The sequence below is a fragment of the Aquarana catesbeiana genome, linkage group LG06 (assembly GCF_042186555.1).
Source record: "Aquarana catesbeiana isolate 2022-GZ linkage group LG06, ASM4218655v1, whole genome shotgun sequence".
In the NCBI taxonomy this organism is placed as follows: Eukaryota; Metazoa; Chordata; class Amphibia; order Anura; family Ranidae; genus Aquarana; species Aquarana catesbeiana.
In genome coordinates this window covers 185110596-185132219 of record NC_133329.1, presented here as the reverse complement: position 1 = coordinate 185132219, position 21624 = coordinate 185110596, and positions in this window count along the sequence as shown.

The window sequence follows — 21624 nt, the reverse complement described above, 5'->3', positions numbered from 1 at the left end:
CATATTAGGAACACAGCTAGCAGGGCATAACTTTCACACCACAATCAAACTGCAAGGGGACTAAAAGGCCAAAATTATAAAGATAAGGGAACCCATAATTTTGGTAAGACTTAATGGCTAAATAAAGATTGAAATAATGTGAGCATGGCTACAGATGGAGTTGAAACAGTGGTGACAAACAGATTTACCAAATAAGCATTTGTGCAGCCAGCAATATTCAGTTTTAAGGTATGTCCAGGTATAAACGCAGGTTTACCAAATAAGCATTTGTGCAGTCAGGCAATATTCAGTTTTAAGGTATGTGGAGGTATAAACGCAGGTTTACCAAATAAGCATTTGTGCAGTCAGGCAATATTCAGTTTTAAGGTATGTGGAGGTATAAACGCAGGTTTACCAAATAAGCATTTGTGCAGTCAGGCAATATTCAGTTTTAAGGTATGTGGAGTTATGTAGTGATTGATATAATTATTAATATTATATCTGTGTATTAATTTGTCTAGTCCCTATAATTAGTTGGTCTATTAAACTCTGATTACATGCTATTGTTAATATCACAATAATACCAGGTTAGCTATGAAACCAAACACCCGGTGCTGCTAGTAAAACAATATCTTATTTTATTTCCCAAGGAGTTAGGAAACTATCATAAAAGTACTAAAAGGGTATTACAATGTTACATAGCTTACAATCAGAACACACTTTACTAACAGCACATCTCTACAACATATAACAACAATGAAATATCAAAGATACTTATCACACATGGTTTCCTCTGCGGGTTCTGTAAAAGGGGTTTGGGCCTCATGGAATATAGGCCCAAGCCCTCGGTCAGAGCAAGGTCCCAAGATAGCATAGGGAGACCCTTACAGCAGGCTTCTCAGCAACCAAGAGGGGGAACAAAAAGCCTGTGTCTTCCTTTCATTCAAACATACACACCCACTCGTAGCCACCCCCATTTGCCTTTTATCCAATATACATTGCCGAGGAGGTATCCCTCCCAAATGTCTGCCCATTCTCCAGGAAGCATGGTATATTGTCCACCAGGGCCAGCGTCTCTATTAGCCCTGTGTCAGATCTTCAATAGACATCTTGGCAGCAGTGGTCTCTTTGAAATTTGTACTCACACATGTCACAGCAGGTGGGCGTGAGCCAAGGCATTGTTCTTCTGATCACAAAGCTTTGATGTGTTTCATTCCTACTTGGCTGTGTCAAACAGGAAGTGAAATACCAGAAGTAAGATATTAAACCATGTTGCTATCCAACATATGCTGCTTTGCGCCTAAAGGGCGCATACCACCCTTCTTCAGACACGGCTCCTATTGAACAGTCCATAACTGTTTCCTCCCCAACATGTGCTTCCAAGCCAGTACCTATAGAACAGTCTTTAACCGTCTTAACGTGTTGTGTTTTCAACATGTGCAGAAACAGCCCCTATGGAACAGTCCATAAATGTCTTAACGCATGTTGCGCCTCTCAACATAGGCCTCAGAACCAGCTCCTGTGGAACAGTCCATAAGGGTCCTAACGTGCTGTGTTTCCCAACACGTGCCGCTTTGTTACTGTGTGACACACCAACATCATTCTTCCGTGACAGCTCCCATGTCACCATTCTGTAGCTTCTTCTTTCTAACATCTTCATGAAGGGGTATAAAACAGGCAAGGGGTGTCCATACACTCATCATTCACCAGCACACATCCAGAGCAGCATCTTAACCAGCTTTCAAATACAGAGTCTCGAGGAGGGCCTTTTGCCCATGTTACTAGCTTAAAATATACCTTTATCATACTATACCATGACATAAATCACCCATTACCATAATATATACATATATAGCTATGACCCATCAGATTTCGGGCATGTCAGTGGTATTGCAGGGCTCTGACTTGGCAGCAAAGTCTCTAACTTGTACGCAGAGACCCTACCGTCACTTCGTTCCCCAGCTTGCATAGATAACTGGGCGACCCTTCTATATAAATATCAAGTCCAATAACACATATAAATCTGTAACAATGACAAAACCCACACAATTCCATCCCTGTGCCTGGATTTAAGAGACCATGCCCAGGGTATACCATGCACCCCTACCTATTGTTAGGTTCAAAGAACCATCTAGTTCCATGACTAACGTTACATCGGCATTCTTTAGGACAAGGAAACAAACTTGTCTATGTCCCAAATAATACCCAGGTGCTTCCTTCCCAGCAATGATCCATCCATCCCAAATACAGAATGAAATATCTTCCCAACATTTTATTGTTCACCACCATGTATTGACCTGGCATACAAAGGACATCATGGTCATGCTTCTGACCAAGGGAAGTATCAACTTGCCTCCATCTTCCGGCTTCTTTGATCATATGTGGGCAATTAGCCTCAAACGCAAGAAGATAGAATCCCCAGTCAGTAAGCCCATTAATGCCACCAAATATACAGACCGAGTCTGCACTTCTGTATTTGAGATCATACAGCATAACGCCTTTCACAATCCAAACTGGTACAGCCCATCCAGGCAATCGACCACCACTTTGAATCAGTGTAAGCGACGTGTTTGGCAAAGTCTTACTGAGCGGTGATGCTAACTCATAAGGCCTCTGTCCCTCATATGGAGACTGTACAATCAGCTCAATGCTGGTTGACACTTCCACCTGCCACTTCGTGCACGCAAGAGCCAATGACAGATTCCTGTCCTATACCATCACATTCTCTACCAACCTCTCAACATGGTTGACAAAATCTTGAGCCACTTTAACCTGGGTATTTATGTGACTTTGTTGAATGTTATTAAGGATGCCACCAATCTCTCTGAGTAACAAAGCCCCGCTTATTCTCTGAAGCTATGGCTGCGAGTTTGTTCCTCAGGAGGCCGATGTCCACCCCATTAACAACACCCATCCCAGCTCCTATTCCCCCAATATAGTGCTGAATACATCCCTCCTCTTTCGGGTTACTCCTCAGAAATACGCGCCCTGCATGAACCTCATTCTGTGTCCGCACATCTCTGGGAGCAAGTCACTGGTATACTGACCACACTTGATTCAGTGTATATTCAGCACATATAGGGTAATGGAATTTTACCAACCATTGCAAGACATTGAAGTGCCATGTGGTGAAGGCATACTGTACCCTGGTAGCCAGCATTTTGCTCCCTGTATCTAACAGAGCATGCTCCTGTGTGTATTCACTGGCCTTCCCTGTGCCGGGTTTCAACCTCTCAGATGAGACATCAACCAGGCGTATCTCCCTATACAAGGAAATTTTCACCCCATTGATGTGTCACCTGGCCAACCTCCAGTCTGGCCAACTGACACCTTATTATGTATAAGCGCCAGTCTCCTGGGTACCTGCTCCATATTACTTCCGTTACGGCAATACATGTCATACATTAAAAACCTTTTCTTCTTTCAAATCCTTCCTTCAACAAAAAAAACAAACATATTTTACATTTCAGGTTCTGACAGGTTGGATGTGTATATTCCTTCCCCAACCTCCAACCCATTGCACATGTATTAATAGCATGTTTGCATTCCTCAGGAGAGACTCCGGTAAAAATGTTTCACAAGTCTCGTTGATGGGCAAAGTCCTTCAGATCCAGCATTAGCCCTTAATTGTCCATAAGCAAAAACAAGTATTAAACTGAATCTTTTCGTTTGTCCCTTCTCTCCTGATGTTTATCAGAACAAATTTGCGGTGTAATATGGCAGAAACAAACTGCTAACCAGATGAACATCTGTCATCCCTGTTGCAGAGACCTCTCCAATCACGCTTCACCAGGACTCTGTAAGTGAAAAAAACAAGAGCAGAATCAAATTCTTATCCATAATATCTGCTCGCTTACTACAATTACTTATAGTTCCTTCCTTGGAACCCAGGAACTTAGTATTCCTGGCTTCTGCAACTCTGACCAAATTATCAAAAGAACCATGACCCCTTTAGGCTGAACCCACTCTAAAATGGATCCCCATGGTATGATCAACAATTTAAAAACAAAACAAACTTGAACGTTGCTTCTCAAAAATTCAAAATTTTAAGCATTAAAAAGACAATGCATTATCTGTACTTTCAGACCTATGCACCAACCCCTCTTTCAGGTGGACAAAGAGTACACCTTGTAACTTTTCCCACCTGAATGAACATGAAACAAAGAGAAAAAAAAACAAACTTTAGAAGCTAGAATGGCCTCCTACCAACAACTCTTGTCTTAAATCAACAAAATGTATTCAGCTGAAGGAGATATCCCATGACCATCTATTCAGCTGCTAATTGACGGAATGGCCAATTACCCCCCTTTCAGGTGGACTAAACAATAATTTCTCCACCTGAACAAACAAAAATAAAATGGATGACTAAATAAATACCAAAAATATTAAAAAAATTAAAAACTTAACAAAAAAAATTAAAATTATGGCCATTATTACACAAAAACAACATGACAAGACAACCACCATAAGACAATGACAAACACTCGACTTTTAACTAAAGACATCCATGGATTTTCCTCCTGAGAAGAGTAGGTGCTCATTTCCATCTGAAAGACAATTAGTTAATGGGAAAAACAAAAAAACAAAATATCTGTACCTCATCACAACATTTGTAACTTCACTTGTAACACTTGAAACCCTTAATGCCTGACTATTGTTTATCTTATTTTTTCATTGTTTGCAAACAATTACTAATTAATGAGCTCATGGTACCATTTGATAATCGATTATGCCTTTACCATAACCTAACCCCGGTTTTGCTAAATGTGCCCACTGTTGTTCTCTCTTTGAAGAACCTGCAAACAAACACAGATATTAGTATCCAAACCAGTTTTATCTTCTTCCAAGGTCTCTGAAAAAGGAACACAAAGACGGTGATTACACACAATTATCATGACAATTGACTTTTTAAGTCCCCCAAGCCTTTTCCCATTAATTGTAATGTAGGGGAACATTTGCTATGTATAAGGTTTAGATGTGAGGGTCGTATATAAATAAAATATGGCAAGGAAACATTGACCATAAAATTCTTAGCGACCATGCAGCTCACTAAGTGCTGCTAACATTGTTTTCCCCAGTGCTACATTTGAATAATCATGCAGCTACCTCCATTTTGACTTTACGTAACTGTTCTCCATACGGACGATTCTCAGTCTGTAGTCTCCGCATTTGGGTCTTTAAAGGGAAATGGGTTTGATTACTATGGCCTCCATGCTTTGGGTTGCTACCCCATCGGGCAGAATACACTTCATAATGCCTTGGGGTAGTTTTGGGGTACTGCGATCTTATTTTTGATACCATTATTCGCCACCCAACAATATGTAGCGATGTGACCCCCCCTTTTACACAAAAAAACATTTGAGGGCTGGTCTCTCTGTATAGGCCCTTCCTTGAGCATACGACAGTGTAAACTCACATTGCTGGACATTATTACTACGATTACTATGCTTGGAATAAGCAGACTTTACACTTTCATCGTTTGAGAAGTCACCAGAAGTTTCAACTCCTGAATCACTTTCAAGCACAGTTATCGCACTTTTATTTACATCTCCACCATTGATTTCTGTCATAGCAACATCACTTGCAGCAATAAGAGCGTCTGTTTTTTCTGCATGCTCCACTTCTATTTTTGCTGAGCACTGCGCATGTGCGGAGGGTACCTTCACCATTGCACATTCAGCTTTTGCATGTTTGGAGGATAACTCCATTATGGCTGCCTTTGCACCCTGTAATTCTGGGGTTTCCTGCTCCATGCTAGCAATGTTAAGGGCTTTACAAAATCTATGTCCATGCCTATTCCATTTAGAACGTCTGAACTCTCTCTGCCTTCCTGTACCTCTGCTTATTACGGATACACCTGCCTTTGACCCATATTCCCTATCACTGGACTCTTGACAGAAGTCTCGCAGGATATTGACAAAATTTTGGTAGGATCTAGCATTCCTCAGAGCCATTCTAATGGGATAGCTTACATAACACTTATTGGCCATTGAGTATATGAAACTTGTATCATCCTCCAATAAGTCAGGACAGTTGAACACTTTCGTATACAATGCAAGATACTCACTGCAGAACAAAATTGGGTCATCTCCTCTCCTAAATCTCATTCGTTGTAAATCACTCATACCATTATCACGACTGTCCACAATACGCTGCAACTCTTTCCTCCGCACCTCTGCATCTGCTAAGTTATCATTAACCTGTGCAAATAACTGGCCTGCCAAAGGTCCTGGTAGCTATGCTCTCAGAAGAGAACATGCATCCTCATTAGTCAAATGAAATTTAAGGACTAGAGCCTCAAATTTATTGGGCAGACTCACTGGTGATTCCAGGGCATTAAATTCACCCAGAATCTGGTACAAAGTAAGTCTCTCTTGGATTGTAATCAAACTGTTATCCTGCTTCAAAGCTATGGGTGCAATAGCGGAATGTGTTTCATCACAGCCCTTCTCCTCATTGACTGTGCAGATATTGGCCAATTGGCACGTTCCTTTGTGCTCATTGAGCGATACTATACATTGCTCTTTAGTAAGAAGCTGGGAGTGTGCATTTGCTAGCTTTCTTTCTAAAGACATAACCAACTCTTCCATCTCTGACACCTTTATTCGCAATGACTCTAAAAGTTCGCTCTTCATATCACAGCCCATGCTGCACCTCTGAAGCTGTTCTTGTAGCTCACTGTTTCTTTCTGACAAATTGCCTGCTGTAGTCCGCAATTCATCCATCTCACTACTGGAGGCTGTTGCAATCTTTAGAAGGTTTTCACTGATTTTCTCTATGTCCTCCCCGAGACGTCTCCTCTCTGCTTCCCACTTCCCCTCCATTTGCTCAGATATAAATTTAATTCTGAGCAACACTGCAATTTCATTTGCCAACCTTTCTTTTTTAACTTTCTTTTTTAGCTGTTTACCCAATAATCTGCTATTATGTTGGTGACACTGAGACAATAGTACATTACACTGGTTTTTAAGAGGTTCATCTGCACATGAATGATAATTGGCAGAAGCGTACTTTTTAACATATGTATACACCAGTTCCATTTCACAAGCATACAATCCACACAATACACAATTCTATTTGTACTAGCGTTCCAACACTGCACTGAGTAATAAACCAAACTCAATTATCGTTAGCTCTTACAACTCACAGAAAAAAAAAAAAACTGAATTGCTCTTCTTGCATTCAATATTCTTCATTCATTATCACTTTTACCTGATATCCTTCAAAACCATTAAACTTTTGCATAACCATAGAAAAGACCCACGACACTTACTGTGGCATTATCGGCTGCCTTGTATATGAGCACTTCTGTCCTGTAGGTTCTATGTGGCTTTTAGGATTACCACATGCTTACTGGGGAATATCCATTGATATGCTAATTAGCCTACCCCCCACTGAAGCTGGTCTGACCTGCTTTTACCAGAGTTGCTTACCATTCAAAGATAAACAAACAAAAAAAAAACCGCTACAAAGCCATTTAAACCTAACAGTGACTTGTAGTTCTACAGCCTACCAGACGTATGGCTCATTCTAAGACACAAGGCAGACTCTCAATCAATGCCTTCCCGTTAGGTTGCAGGCCACATTGAGCTCCTATTGGAACAAAGCTATTTCACTCTCACGTGGGTAAAAAAAAAAAAAAAAAAAATGTAAAAAATTAAAAATTTAAAATAACAATCTATATTTCTCCCACTTTTTTCTCAAAGATGTATGGTAATTCCTGTCAATCTCTAACCAAGGGTGATCAGCCCTTTTACTCGCCAGCACCTTTGGCTGGTTACAGGCCTAAAGCATATTAATGATACAAACGTTTAACATAAATACATATATCAGCGAAAGATCTCACCAGGTTCTACGTTTCCCTGATGAAATATTTCCCAGAATCTTCATGACCATCCAAGTGTGGTTTCAGAATTCGCAAGGCAACGCCAATCTTGTCCACACTAGAGATGATTTTGAGTTCTGGGTGTAGTTTAGGATTTATCCTTACAGGGACTCAAGACAAAAATACATTAGGTTTTTGTGGATTCTGTGTAAAAATAAAAATTCACACTCTCTCTGGGTGCCAATTGTAGTGATCGATATAATTATTAATATTATATCTGTATATTAATTTGTCTAGTCCCTATAATTAGTTGGTCTATTAAACTCTGAGCACATGCTATTGTTAATATCACAATAATACCAGGTTAGCTATGAAACCAAACACCCGGTGCTGCTAGTAAAACAATATCTTATTTTATTTCCCAAGGAGTTAGGAAACTATCATAAAAGTACTAAAATGGTATTACAATGTTACATAGCTTACAATCAGAACACACTTTACTAACAGCACATCTCTACAACATATAACAACAATGAAATATCAAAGATACTTATCACACATGGTTTCCTCTGCGGGTTCTGTAAAAGGGGTTTGGGCCTCATGGAATATAGGCCCAAGCCCTCGGTCAGAGCAAGGTCCCAAGATAGCATAGGGAGACCCTTACAGCAGGCTTCTCAGCAACCAAGAGGGGGAACAAAAAGCCTGTGTATTCCTTTCATTCAAACATACACGCCCACTCGTAGCCACCCCCATTTGCCTTTTATCCAATATACATTGCCGAGGAGGTATCCCTCCCAAATGTCTGCCCATTCTCCAGGAAGCATGGTATATTGTCCACCAGGGCCAGCGTCTCTATTAGCCCTGTGTCAGATCTTCAATAGACATCTTGGCAGCAGTGGTCTCTTTGAAATTTGTACTCACACATGTCACAGCAGGTGGGCTTGAGCCAAGGCATTGTTCTTCTGATCACAAAGCTTTGATGTGTTTCATTCCTACCTGGCTGTGTCAAACAGGAAGTGAAATACCAGAAGTAAGATATTAAACCATGTTGCTATCCAACAAGTTATAAACGCAGGTTTACCAAATAAGCATTTGTGCAGTCAGGCAATATTCAGTTTTAAGGTATGTGGAGGTATAAACGCAGGTTTACCAAATAAGCATTTTGTGCAGTCAGGCAATATTCAGTTTTAAGGTATGTGGAGGTATAAACGCAGGTTTACCTGTGAAGAGAGAAGAAGATGTTCAGATAGATGGTGGCAGAAGTGCCACTTATTTAAAGAACCCCACTTCTTTGGCAGAACCCCCTGTATGTGCATCCCCCTGTATGTGTTCCCCCGTAAGGAAGGCCTTGTTTTTATACTGTGTGTTGGGTGTGGGTTGAATCTGGCAATTAATCAATTAGGAGGGCATATTAGGAACACAGCTAGCATGGCATAACTTTCACACCACAATCAAACTGCAAGGGGACTAAAAGGCCAAAATTGTAAAGATAAGGGAACCCATAATTTAGTTAAGACTTAATGGCTAAATAAACATTGAAATAATGTGAGCATGGCTACAGATGGAGTTGAAACAGTGGTCACAAACAGATTTACCAAATAAGCATTTGTGCAGCCAGGCAATATTCAGTTTTAAGGTATGTGGAGGTATAAACGCAGGTTTACCAAATAAGCATTTGTGCAGTCAGGCAATATTCAGTTTTAAGGTATGTGGGGGTATAAATGCAGGTTTGCAAAATAAGCATTTGTGCAGTCAGGCAATATTCAGTTTTAAGATATGTGGAGGTGTAAACGCAGGTTTACCAAATAAGCATTTGTGCAGTCAGGCAATATTCAGTTTTAAGGTATGTGGAGGTATAAACGCAGGTTTACCAAATAAGCATTTGTGCAGTCAGGCAATATTCAGTTTTAAGGTATGTGGAGGTATAAACGCAGGTTTACCAAATAAGCATTTGTGCAGTCAGGCAATATTCAGTTTTAAGGTGTGTGGAGGTATAAACGCAGGTTTACCAAAAAAGCATTTGTGCAGTCAGTCAATATATTCAGTTTGAAGGTATGTGGAGGTATAAACCCAGGTTTACCAAATAGGCATTTGTGCAGTCAGGCAATATTCAGTTTTAAGGTATGTGGAGGTATAAATGCAGGTTTACCAAATAAGCATTTGTGCAGTCAGGCAATATTCAGTTTTAAGGTATGTGGAGGTATAAACGCAGGTTTCCCTTTGAAGAGAGAAGAAGATGTTCAGATGGATGGTGCAAGAGCAGAAGTGCCACTTATTTAAAGAACCCCACTTCTTTGGAAGAACCCCTTGTATGTGCAGCCCCCTGTTAACATCCTTTTAACGTCTAAAATGGATTTGTCCTGGAATGTTTGTGTGTGATACATATATACATATAACACAATATATAAAATTCATACACACACATGCATATATATATTGCTGCACAATATATGATAGCAACTTATCTGCCTGACAGGGACTTTCCCAACCCTATGCAGAGCTTACTTAAAGTTGTACAGCTTTCTTCTCACTCGCAGCACCGCTCACACTCCTGGATGATGCCACGCCGGCCGGGACATCAAGCTCCACCCTACAGTGTGTGTGTTGGAAGGACTCCAAGGGGAGGAGTGCGCTCAGTCTCTGCGCACTGGTACCACACCGCAAGAGGCTCTGAAATGCATCACTCACGCTCTGACTGCAATGCAATGTATGTAATAGCGGAGAATACATGTTGACTCATATCGGGCCGAAGGCAGCTGCCTAGACTGGACAATGTAGCGGCCAGTGATTGTATCTAGAGTGACTTACTGAATTGGGCCGATATTATGATAGGGGCCTGGAACTGCAGCTCCAATAGCCCCTATGTTAATTCAGCCCTGGCCTAGACAGTTGGTGGTAATAGGGAATTCTATAATCAGAAGGACTGATAGAATAACTTGTCGCCAGGATCTTCTCAACCGAATGGTTTGCTGTCTCCCTGGTGCCAGGGTTCGGCATGTGGTGGACCAGGTTGATAAATTAATGGAAGGAGCTGGGCATGACCCAGCTGTCTTGGTCCATGTTAGAACCAATGACAGAATATATGGAAGGTGGAGGCTCCTTAAAAACCAACTTAAAAAACTAGGCTGCAAGTTGAAGGGAAAGACCTCCAAGGTGATATTCTCTGAAATATTGCCTGTGCCACACGCAACACAGGAAAGACAGAGGGAAAAAAGGAGGGATTTGGGTTTTTAGAGCACTGGGCTGACTTTTCATTGGGGTGCAACCAATATGCTAAAGATGGTTTGAATCTAAATGGAAGGGGGTCTACTGTACTGGAGGAGAGGTTTATGGGAAGGCTGGAGGAGTATTTAAACTAGGATTGTGGGGAAGGGTGTATTAGATTATATCGGGGCAGACAGATCAGACAAGGGTCAGCCCTTATTGGTGGGTGGAATTTTGGAAAGATGGAGGGAGGGCTATGGCATATGATATGAAGGTTCCTATGTTAAAATCAACCATTGGAAATGGTACTATTTGTAATAAAATAAAAAATATGCAACATATGTTTGCAAAATGTGACAATTAAAAAGTGTTTGTTAACCAATGCCAGAAGTCTGCCAAGCAAAATAGGTGAGTTGGAAGCTCTGGTGCACGAGGAGAACTATGATCTAATTGATATTGCTGAATTTTGGCTTCATTCTTCTCATGACTGGGCTATTAATCTTCCTGGCTATGCTCTTTTTCGGAAAGACAGGGTAAACTGAAGGGGTGGTGGTGTCTGTCTCTATGTGAGAGGTGATCTCAAAGCGAGTGTGAAAGAGGATCTAGTTGATGGAAAGTGTGAGGAGTTTGACGCATTATGGGTGGAATTGTACATGAGTGTGCAAAGGTTGTCATTGGAGTTTGTTATAGACCTCCTAGTGTTAGTGAGGTGGAGGAGACTCAGCAACTTGCACAGATGGAAAGGGCTGCAAGGGCTGGGGCAGTGATAATAATGGGGGATTTTACCTACATGGAAATTGACTGGCGTAATGGCACAGCTGGGACAGTTAAAGGGCAAACATTTATAAACCTATTACAAGACAATTTTATGGTCCAGTTTATTGAGGCCCCCGACTTGGAATGACACTCTGCTGACCTGGTAATCTCAAACCATGTAGAGCTTATTACCAATTTTCATATAAAAGAACATCTGAGTAGCAGTGACCATACCATAATTTCATTTAATGTTAGCTGTAAGCAACAAACACATATGGGTAAGATAAAAACACTTAACTTTAAGAGAGAACATTTTCCAAGGATGAGGGCTGCTCTTCCGGACTTATGCCCCGTACACACGGTCGGACTTTGTTCGGACATTCCGACAACAAAATCCTAGGATTTTTTCCGACGGATGTTGGCTCAAACTTGTCTTGCATACACACGGTCAAACAAAGTTGTCGGAAAATCCGATCGTTCTAAACGCGGTGACGTAAAACACATACGTCGGGACTATAAACGGGGCAGTGGCCAATAGCTTTCATCTCTTTATTTATTCTGAGCATGCGTGGCACTTTGTCCGTCGGATTTGTGTACACACAGATTTTGTTGTCGGAAAATTTTATATCCTGCTCTCAAACTTTGTGATGTCGGAAAATCCGATGGAAAATGTGTGATGGAGCCTACACACGGTCGGAATTTCCGACAACAAGGTCCTATCACACATTTTCCATTGGATAATCCGACCGTGTGTACGGGGCATTAGACTGGGAGGGAAAATTGGCATCAATGGACACAGAACAAAAATGGGAATTCTTCAAAAAGACTGTATGCAAACTCACTGCAAAGTATATTCCCATGGGCAATAAGTTTAAAAGGCTAAAAATAAAACCTATATGGCTCCTGGCCAAAGTTAAAATGGCTATAAATAATTAAAAAAAAGAGCTTTTAAAAAATATAAAAATGAAGGAACACTATTATCATTTAAATGTTACAAAGAATATAACAGAATATGTAAAAAGGAAATCAAGGATGCAAAAATTCAAAACGAATGTCAGATTGCAAAAGATAGTAGGACAAACCCTCAAACATTCTTCAAATATATTAATAGTAAAAAAGTCAGGTCTGAGCATGTAGGCCCTTTACAAAATAATCTATAGTGGGTGACTGGGGACAAAGAGAAAGCAAATTTATTAAATACTTTCTTCAGTTCTGTGTATACAAAGGAGCACGGGGGAGCTCAATTCCATAATGTGGACATAGTGACACAGCCCCAGATGATCCACAATGGCTCAAAAGTGATATGGTCCAGAAATATTTAGACAGAATAAAGGTGGATAAAGCACCTGGACCAGATGGCATCCACCCACAGATCTGAAAATAATTGAGCTCTGTCATTTCAAGGCCATTGTTTCTAATATTTAGGGACTCATTAATGACTGGAATTGTACCACTGGATTGGTGTGGGGCCAATGTGGTGCCCATATTTAAAAAAATTAAAAAATAGATGAGTTCTTGGTGGAAAAAAAAAATATTTTAAGCAACAGACAGCATGGATTCATGAAAGACAGAAGTTGTCAACCTAACCTGATTTCTTTTTATGATGAGGTAAGTAAAACCTTGGACAGAGAGGTGGCTGTGGATGTGGTCTACCTGGGTTTTGCAAAAGCGTTTGACACAGTTCCCCACACATGGCTCATGTGTAAGGTAAAGTCTACAGGCTTGGAGAGATCAATTTGTAAATGGATAGAAACCTGGCTAAAAGACAGAATTCAGGGAGTAGTAGTTAATGATTCTTACTCTGAATAGTCTAAGGTTAACAGTGGTGTACCCCAAGGTTTAGTGATGGGACCCTTACTATTTAATATATTTATAAATGATATAGGGTCTGGGATTAAAAGTAACATTTCTGTCTTTGCAGATGACACGAAGCTATGCAGTGGAATAAATATCTAATTGGACAATCAAGTGGCAAATGAGGTTTAATGTTAATAAATGTAAAGTTATGCACTGGGGGCTAAGAATATGCATGCATCATACATACTAGGGGGAGTACAACTGGGGGAATCAATGGTAGAGAAGGATCTGGGGGTTTTGGTAGATCATAAGCTCAATAATAGCATGCAATGCCAAACTGCAGTTTCCAAAGCGAGCAGTCCTTTCTTGTATTGAGAGGCATGAGAGAGAGAGAGAGAGAGAGAGAGGGAGAGAGAGAGAGAGAGAGAGAGAGAGAGAGATCATTTTTCCCCTGAACAAATCCATTAGAAAGACCTCATCTGGAATATGCAGTTCAGTTTTGGGCACCAGTTCTCAAAAAGGATATCAGGGAACTGGAGAAAGTGCAGAGAAGAGCATAGAAACAAAAGAAAAGAATAGGACTTTAAATGAGGTTTATTGCTGCAAAAATGAGTGTATGGAGTAAATATGTGATAAAACCTTTATTGTATCAAAGGCAATTCTGTGGTCTAGAAATGCATGATAATGTTTTCAAACATAAACATAACCATATACAAAGGCTAACATATTGGTAAAAATATACCATGAACACATACACTGTATCACTACATATACATAGATGAGTACATGCTGTAAAACGTTCACTCATCAGGAGTATGGATGCAAAAATTAATTCACTGTAAGTACAGAAAAGTCATATATATGAATATTAGTAAACCCTTCATAAAAATGGAGGGGAAAACTTTCTGAACAATACAAAAAGTTCCCTTAGGGAGTATTTAGATATATTAATACTTACAGATCAGCGGGGGTGGAAGACACCCACTTTTCCCATGTGACCTGCCATGTCACTATTACCATAAGAGATTATACATCTAGATTCCAAGCCGTCTGTCTATATCCTCCTTTTATTATTTATTTCAGGTACTTATATAGCGCCGTCAATTTACGCAGCGCTTTACATATACATTGTACATTCACATCAGTCCCTACCCTCAAGGAGCTTACAATCTAAGGTCCCTAACTCACATTCATACATACTAGGGACAATTTAGACAGGATCCAATTAACCTACCAGCATGTCTTTGGAGTGTGGGAGGAAACCGGAGTACCCGGAGGAAACCCACGCAGGCACAGGGAGAACATGCAAACTCCAAGCAGGTAGTGTGGCTGGGATTCGAACCAGTGACCCTTCTTACTGCTAGGTGAGAGTGCTACCACTACACCACTTTAATATATTGGATTCATCTACATATACACAGACAAGTTGCCTACATCACCAGGTTTAATTCAGTCTCGAGTCTGACCTGAATGTGCGTTTTTTTTGGGGTGGTGTTCCTTTTTGTTTGTCTCATCTGGAGCTGCGATGCCCCTTTGAGTGGTGGCAGGGGGTGTCCTCCTGCGCATCGGCGCCATGCACAGCGCCCTGCCAGCTGCGTTCTAGTGGCACTGGGAGGCATGGACGCTTTGTATCTATCTTAGGCTTTAGGGCGGGTGGGTGCGGATCAGTTTCCAGCAATCCTGCTGGACATGTGATGCGTATCTTTGCCCAATCCAGCCCACAGAGTGCAGTATGACGCAGGTGGGGACCTGCCCTGGATCTCGGGTATATCAGCTGGGGTTTGGCCAGGAAATCACTCTTCAATCCTTCACCACGAGAGAGACACCACATCACTTATTTATTGGCCAGGAAATCACTCTTCAATCCTTCACCACGAGAGAGACACCACATCACTTACTATTTATCAATTTCACAGACCACTCACCATACAATTATTATCTTCCAGATTGGTGTGAATTGTTATTAGATCATCTATCCTCCCTGGGATTGCATTGTGCTGACCTGGCCTGCCTACGAGCTGACCCCCTGACTTGGTTTGGGTTTCCTGCTTCAGCTCCGAGCCGCGCATTTGATGGGGACCCCCTCTCCCACTCCCTTCATCCTCACATGAGCCAGTTCAGTTCTTGGGCTGATCTGTAAGTATTAGTATATCTAAATACTCTAATACATGAGTTTTTCTATTCATGTGATGCCAAGACAGTTCGGCTTTTATACAGCATGTACTCATCTATGTATATGTAATATTATGTATCATCATTGTATACAGTGTATGTGTTCATGGTATATTTTTACCAATATGTCAACCTTTGTATATGGTTATGTTTACGTTTGAAAACATTATGATGCATTTCTAGACCACAGAATTGCCTTTGATACAATAAAGGTTTCATCATATATTTACTCCATACACTTTTTGCAGCAATAAGCCTCATTTAAAGTCCCATTCTTTTCTTTTGTTTCTATTTCATATAGCCAGGAATGGAGGCCTTTTACTGTGGACAGGTCAGGTCACACTTTCCTCTTTTAGTGCAGAGAAGGGCAATCAAACTGATAAGAGGCATGGAGGAGCTCAGCTACAGTGCTTCCCTTGGCATTTTTCATGTTTTGTTGCCTCACAACCTGGAATTAACATGGATTGTTTGAGGATTTGCATAATTTAATTTACAGTACATATCCACAACTTTGAAGAAGTTTTTTTTTTTATTGTGAAGCAAATAACAAATAGGACAAAATAACAGAAAAAGTCAATGTGCATAACTATTCACCCCCCTAAAGTCAATACTTTGCAGAGCCACCTTTTGCGGCTATCACAGCTCCAAGTCGCTTTGGATAAGTCTCTATGAGGTTGCCACATCTTACCACTGGGATTTTTGCCCATTCTTCCTTCCTTGCAAAACTGCTCCAGTTCCTTCAAGTTGGATGGTTTGCGCTTTTGAACAGCAATCTTTAAGTCTGACCACAGATTTTCTATTGGATTGAGGTCTGGGCTTTGACTAGGCTATTCTAACATATTTACATGTTTCCCCTTAAACCATTCAAGTATTGCTTTAGCAGTGTGTTTGGGGTGATTGTCATGGTCATGAACCTCCGTCCTAGCCTCAAATCACACACAGAGTGGTACAGGTTTTGCTCAAAAATATCCTTGTATTTAGCACCATCCATCTTTCCCTCAACTCTTACCAGTTTCCCAGTCCTGACTGCTGAAAAACATCCCCACAGCATGATGCTGCCACCACCAGGTTTCACTGTGGGGATGGTGTTCTTTAGGTGATGTGTTGGGTTTGCGCTAGACATAGCTTTTTCTTTGATGGCCAAAAAGTCCAATTTTAGTCTCATCAGACCAGAGCACCTTCCTCCATATATTTTGGGAGTCTCCCACATGCCTTTTTTGCAAACTCAAAATGTGCCATTTTGTCGTTTGCTGAAAGTAATGGCTTTCTTCTGGCCACTCTGCCATAAAGCACAACTCTATGGAGTGTACGGCTTATTCTCATCCTATGTACAGATACTCCAGTCTCTGCTGTGGAACTCTGCAGCTCCTCCAGGGTTACCTTAGGTCTCTGTGCTGCCTCTCTGATTAACCTCCCTGGCGGTATTCCCGAGTGTGGCTCGGGGTTAAAATTCAGTGCCATTAGCGGTAATCCCGAGCCACACTCGGGATCGCATTGCAGGATCCTGGGGCGGCGTTACTTACCTTGTCCCCGGGATCCTGCGATGTCCCCCGCAGTGTCCGAGGGCTCCGTCCTCCTCCGAAGCCTCTCCGTGCCAGGCTCCGTTCCCTGCGAGCGGCGCGACGCACGTGGGCGGAGCCTGGCGGCAAATTCAAAAAAATGTCAAAATCATAACACATACAGTACTGTAATCTTACAGATTACAGTACTGTATGAAATGATTTCACATCCCTTTTGTCCCCAGTGCTCTGGCCCATGCCCTGCATGCAGTTTTACATGATATACACTGTTCTTTCTGCCTGGAAACTGGAGATTGTCCATAGCAACCAAAAAGTGTCCCTTTACGTCAAAAGTGGCTTTAGACCAGCTAGAAAACAGCAATAGTAAATTAGAACACTTGCAGAATTGAGCGATAGTGAATTGTGGGGAAATTTATTTTATTACTATTTTTTTTAATTTTTTTTAATTATTTATTTTTATTTATTATATTATAATTTATGTTTTTGTGTTTCAAACTTTATCATACCCGGGATATCTACTAGACTCTGGTTTGGACAGATTTAAGTGGGTTATTGTTAAGATTTACAGACCTACAATATAAAACGCCAAATTTCCATGCAAAATAATTGTACCGCTTTCAGCACCTAAAATCCGAAAGAATCATACCGCCAGGGAGGTTAATGCCCTCCTTGCCTGGTCCATGAGTTTTGGCGTGCGGCCGCCTCTTGGAAGGTTTGCTGTTGTGCCATGTTCTTTCCATTTGGTTATGATTAGACATGTGCACACTGAAATATTTCGTTTTGGAATTTCGTTTTCGTCCGAAAAATAGATTTATTTACTCCCGAAATTCTGTTCTTATTTATTTAGTTTAGTTAAAAAATGCCTTCGTCTGAAAATCCGAAATAATTAAGGTCGAATCTGTCATTGAAGGCTTATGGTGTCTGTCAATTGTTCTAAGAAGATTTGAAGGAGCAGCTAAACTGTACGACGCCGCAATCGTACATTTCTGGTTGAATGTTCCGCCTACAAGCTATAGTAGAATTCTAATGTTGTATGACACTAATAATAATTATATTTATTAATTATTATTACTAGTCAACCAACATTAGAATTCTTCTATAGCCTATGGGCAGAGAATCTGACCAGAAATGTCCGCTCACGACGACTGCTTCGTCGAATCTTCATGTTAAATCTTTTCTCTCTATGTCGAATAATCTTGGACTAATACAGTTAGGTTAGGCACATTCAACCTTATTTGCTATTGTCTCTATAATGTTGAATCTTTTCTCTCTATGTCGAATCTTTTCTCTCTATGTAGAATAATTTTGGACTAATAGAGCTAAGGTTAGGCACATTCGACCACAGGCTTCAATGGACACAGATCGCTATTGTCAGTGTCATGTCGAATCTCCTATCTATCGAACTGTTGTCGCAACGAAAATGAAAACAAAGCATTTGTTTATGTCGGATCTTTCAGTTTTCGGATTCCGCACATTCGTTATCGTTTGTTAAAACGATAACAAAAATACCTGAAATTTGGACGAAAATGCATTCGGACAAAAACGAATGCACACGTCTAGTTATGATAGATTTGATGGTGCTCCTAGGGATCATCAAAGATTTAGATATTTTTTTATAACCTAGCCCTGACTTGTACTTCTCAACATTGTCCCATACTTGTTTGGAGAGTTCCTTGGTCTTCATGGCAGTGTTTGGTTAGTGTTGCCCCTTGCTTAGGTGTTTCAGCCTCTGGGGCCTTTCAAAAAGGTGTGTATATGTAATGACAGATCATGTGACAGTTATATTGCACACAGGTGGACATCATTTCACTAATTATGTGACTTCTGAAGGTAATTGGTTACACCAGAGCTTTTTATGGGCTTCATAACAAAGGGGGTGAATACATACGCACATGCAAAGTATCCGTTTTTTATTTCTTAAAAATAGTTTTATGTATATATTTTTCTAATTTTACTTCACCAACTTAGACTATTGTGTTCTGATCCATCACATATAATTCAAATTAAAAAACATTGAATTAAAGGCTGTAATGTAACAAAATAGGTAAAAAGCCAACGGGAGTGAATACTTTTGCAAGGCACTGTACGAGGAAAGATTAGAGGAACTAAACCTATTCCCTCTTGAGAAGAGGAGATTAAGGGGGGATATGATCAACATGTACAAATACATAAGTGGTTCACATAGTGAACTTGGTGTTGAGTTATTCACTGTAGCATCATCACAGAGGACAAGGGGGTACTCTTTACGTCTAAAGGAAAAAAGATTTTATCTCCAAATACGGAAAGATTTTTTCACAGTAAGAGATGTGAAAATGTGGAATAGACTCCCTCCACAGGTGGTTCTTGGAAGCTCAGTAGACTGCTTTAAAAAAGGCCTGGATTCTTTCCTAAATGTACATAGTATACAGTATCTCACAAAAGTGAGTACACCCTCACATTTTTGTAAATATTTTACTATATATTTTCATGTGACAACACTGAATAAATTATACTTTGCTACAATGTAAAGTAGTGAGTGTACAGCTTGTATAACAGTGTAAATTTTCTGTCCCCCCATAACAGAACAAACAGCCATAAATGTCTAAACCAATGGCAACAAAAGTGAGTACACCTCACCCCTAAGTGAAAATGTCCAAATTGGGCACAATTAGCCATTTTCCTTCCTTTGTGTCACGTGACTCGTTAGTGATACTAGGTCTCAGGTGTCAGCACGGTGGCCAAGACCATACAGCGGTTTACCAGGACAGGTTCCACACAGAAAAGGCCTTGCCATGGTCAACCAAAGAAGTTGAGTGCACGCATTCAGCGTCATATCCAGAGGTTTTCTTTGGGAGATAGACGTATGAGTGCTCCCTGCTTTGCTGCAGAGGCTGAAGGGGTGGGGGGGGGTCAGCCGTCAGTGCTCAGACCATAGGCTACGCACTGCATCAAATTGGTCTGCATGTATGTCATCCCAGAAGGAACCCTCTTCTAAAGATGATGCACAAGAAAGCCTGCAAACAGTTTGCTGAAGACAAGCAGACTAATGCCGTGTACACACGAGCGGACTTTACGGCAGACTTTGCCCGGCGGACTGGATTTCGTCAGACAATTCGATCGTGTGTGGGCTCCAGCGGACTTTGTTTTCTCAGAAGTTGGACGGACTTAGATTTGAAACATGTTTCAAATTAATCCGTCGAAAAGTCCGCTCGTCTGTATGCTAGTTCGACGGACAAAAAGCCACGCTAGGGCAGCTATTGGCTACTGGCTATGAATTTCCTTGTTTTAGTCCGGTCGTACGTCATCACGTACGAATTCGACAGACTTTGGTGGATTGTGTGTAGGCAAGTCTGTTCATTCAGAAAGTCCGTCGTAAAGTACGTCGAAAAGTCCGCCGGGCAAAGTCTGCCATAAAGTCCGACCGTGTGTACGCGGCATAAGGACATAAATTACTAGAGATCATGTTCTGTGGTCTTATGAGACCAAGATAAACTTATTTAGTTCAGATGGTGTCAAGCGCGTGTGGCGGCAACCAGGTGAGGAGTACAAGGACAAATGTGTCTTGCCTACAGTCAAGTATGGTGGTTGGAGTGTCATGGTCTGGGGCTGCATGAGTGCTGCCGGCACTGGGGAGCTACAGTTCATTGAGGGAACCATGAATACCAACATGTACTGTGACATACTGAAGCAGAGCATGATCCTTTTGGAGACTGGGTCACAGGGCAGTATTCCAACATGATAACGTCCCCAAAAACACCTCCAAGATGACCACTGCCTTGCTAAAAAAGCTGATGGTAAAGGTGATGGACTGACCAAGCATGTCTCCAGACCTAAACCCTATTGAGCATCTGTGGGGGCATCCTTAAACCAAAGGTGGAGGAGCACAAGGTCTCTAACATCCACCAGCTTCGTGATGTCGTCATGGAGGAGTGGAAGAGGACTCCAGTGGCAACCTGTGAAGCTCTGGTAATCTCCATGCCCAAGAGGGTTAACTCAGTGCTGGAAATTAATGGTGGCCACACAAAATATTGACACTTTGGGCCCAATTTGGTCATTTTCACTTAGGGTCTACTCATTTTTGTTGTGGTTTTGACATTAATGGCTGTGTGTTGAGTTAGGCTGCTTTCACACTGAGGCACTTTGCAGGCGCTAAAGTGCTAAAAATAGCACCTGCAAAGCTCCTTGAAAGAGCCACTCAATGCACTCCAATGTGAAAGCCCCGAGGGCTTTCACACTGGAGTGGTGCGCTTGCAGGGCGGTCAAAAAAAGTCCTGCAAGCCGCATCTTTTGATCGCTGTAGGAGCAGTGTATTTACCACTACTAAAGCACCCCTTCCCATTGAAAACAATGGGACAGCGCTGCAAACCCGCCAGCAAAGCGCCACTGCAGCAG